Raw genomic sequence first — 2,991 nt, forward strand, 5'->3', positions numbered from 1 at the left:
AATAAAAATATGTAAACCTTAAATATCATATATCCATCTTCACCTATGATTTATTAGGCATCCAAAAAAATAAAAAAGAAATCAATATGCAAATTTATTTACACTTAAAAAATCTAAATCTATAACCACAATTTATTTAGAAAAAAATATTTTAAAAAGATCTTTATTTCCGAAGACTTAAGAAACCATTGAAAAGAAAATAAATTTATAAAAAATTGTCGTATTCTATGAATGGTGCTTACAGTAAATGCCACCAGTGGAAAACACATGCACCTAACCCTAAGGGATCCAAGTGAGTTTAACTGTGTTAACTCAGAGGCACTTATGAATTTTCATGGCACGTCAAACGACTCGAGCTAACCCATATGAATTGTTTTGAATGATACAATATTTTGTTTACGAGAAGAAAATCATAAGGTGAAAAAATGATGGATAGGTTGTTGTATAACTACTCAAACTTATGAGTTTGAGAATTTACTCTTGATGATTTTCTTTCCAAAACTATTGTAAAAAACATTTAAAATGGAAAAACATTCAAATTAAATATAAATTTCAACATTGATTCATAAAATCTAATTTTAGATTTTTTAAACTTTACAAAGAAACTCAAATGATGCTCCTCACATTTATGGATGACATCCTCTAGAAACCCATCATTATAGAGTCTAGACTAATGCTCTTCACCAAAGAGACTTGAAACACAAGAGATTCTTCCCCATATTCATGGATAACATTTTTGGTAAAGTCGTCAATATAAACTTGTGCACCCCACACAAATAGATTTGAAACCCAAGGGATACTTCCTCACATTGGTGAAGGGAATCCAAAAAAAAAAGGTGTAAACTAAGTAAACACGTAGATATAGATTTGTGCACCTTAGTCAAGGGGATTCCAGTTAGATTAAAATAATATGATTTACTCACCCATGAGGTATAGACCAATTAGTTTATGTGGAGAAACACGTCTCAGGTTTAAATCTCTTGGGAAGGCGTTGAGAACGAAAACCACTCTTAAAAGAAAAACTATCTTTAAAAACATCTAAAATTAAATAAACCCTATAAAAATATTAACAAATATATTAAATTAAATTATGCAATTTATTCTTCTCTAGTTTCTTACTATTCTTCTGGGAGGCATGATTTCGAAACTTCTTCTCTGGTATACGAAACTTTTCCCAAAACAAAAACCAAAAAGTAAGGCACCGAGGACACGAAGCCATGATCTGACAACAGAGAGGAAGCCATGATATGAAAACAAAACAAAAGCCAAAAACTAAGGCAACGAGAACGTTTATCCATGATCTGACAACAGAGAGGAAGCCATGATCTGACAGCAGAGAAGAAAGGGAATCATTTAGTTGTAAATAACTGCTCATGAGCATGAAATGCTACTATTGTTAACACCAGTACGTATGATGCATGTTCTATTAATGCAGCACTTTACAACATTATGTAATTAAAATAATAATAATAAATGATATTAAATTATAATATATTAAAATAAAATCAATTTTTAAAATCTTTTACAAAAGATGTAATCACCTTGAAATAATAAATAATATCACATCATATTATATAAAACTTAGATCGACTTAAATCAGAAAAGATCAATCTTTTTAACTTTAAACTTTAATAATTCATTATAAAAAAATTAATACAAAAGAATGAATGAAACATCTCAAAGGATTTAAAATACAGTTATGATCTTCATAATAATTAGATGGTAGATGTATGATATATTCTAATATAAAGGGTATTTAACTATATATCATGTAAACGTGTTCAAATACAAGAGAGCCACGTGATCAACATATATGTTGACACCTAATCCTTGTGATTGGGTGAATATATGTAAATAGATAAATAAGAAATATGAATAGTCATCGGGAGATGAACTGAACAGTGTTTCCTTCATGTATATAATGAAGACCTACCTGATGAATAAGATACACGAATCATTTTTGCCTTATGAAGTCACTGCCTGGCCTGACATGGTATCAGAGCCAACTCGTTTTTTAGCTTTTATGTCCTTTGTAACTCCCTATTCTGCTCCTCTGTTCCTCTACCCTCCATTCAAAAGAGCTGTCCATTCAAAGCGTTGTCTCTCCATTCAAAACCGTTGTCCATTCATAATTCGCTGCATACTAAACGTTGCATACAAAGCGCTACTCCATAAACATTGGCGTTAGTGACCTGAACGCTGCTCCCACGCTTCCTCTGCTGCAATGCTCCTCTGCTGCAACGTTTCCTCTGCTACAACCCTCCTCTACTGCAACCCTCCTCTGCTGCGACATTTCCTCTGCTACAACGCCGGAAGATGTGTGCTTGGAGGATTGCGTGTAAATGGTATGTTGTACTGTACCCCGCGTTGAATGGAATGTTGGATTACTGCTCTGCGTTTGACCGTGAACTTCATTGAGCTGTGCACTGGTTGTATTGGTCATGGTCTACGTGTAAATGGGGTGTAAATGGTACTGCTATTTGGTATGTTGATAGTTTTAACTCCATGTTGCATTGTTTGTATGTTTAAATAAAAAGAGGTCGTAGTTGAGGCGTTGTTCATTTTTTGGGGTTTGCTAGCCAATTGTGCGTGTGTGGATTTAATTTGTCTGGAGCGACAGGTTGGAAGAGATTTTGGATTTTGTGCATATCTAGGACTCGTTTTTTTTTCTAGCAAGCGACTTTCTGCAGTGTGAAAGAAATGCTGCATTCACTGCCTCTTCATTTCAATTTGCTTCCACCTCACCTCCCCATATTCCATAAGCACTCCATATTGTTTTTATGCTGAGTCGTCAACGCACCTATATTGAATAAGCCTACGCAGAAGTTTGGTGCGATACATTTTTTACATGAAAACATATGTTCATGTGTGAAGGCCGTGATTAATGTGTAATAAGAATAATAATATATTATATGGAGTGATAGTATATTATTTCGAATGGGAATAAAAGTGAACGTGACATGAAATTCATTAATTTTTTTTATGCTGATG

Source organism: Pinus tabuliformis, chromosome J (assembly GCF_031772625.1).
Source record: "Pinus tabuliformis cultivar Carrire ecotype Pingquan chromosome J, CPIR1, whole genome shotgun sequence".
NCBI lineage: Eukaryota > Viridiplantae > Streptophyta > Pinopsida > Pinales > Pinaceae > Pinus > Pinus tabuliformis.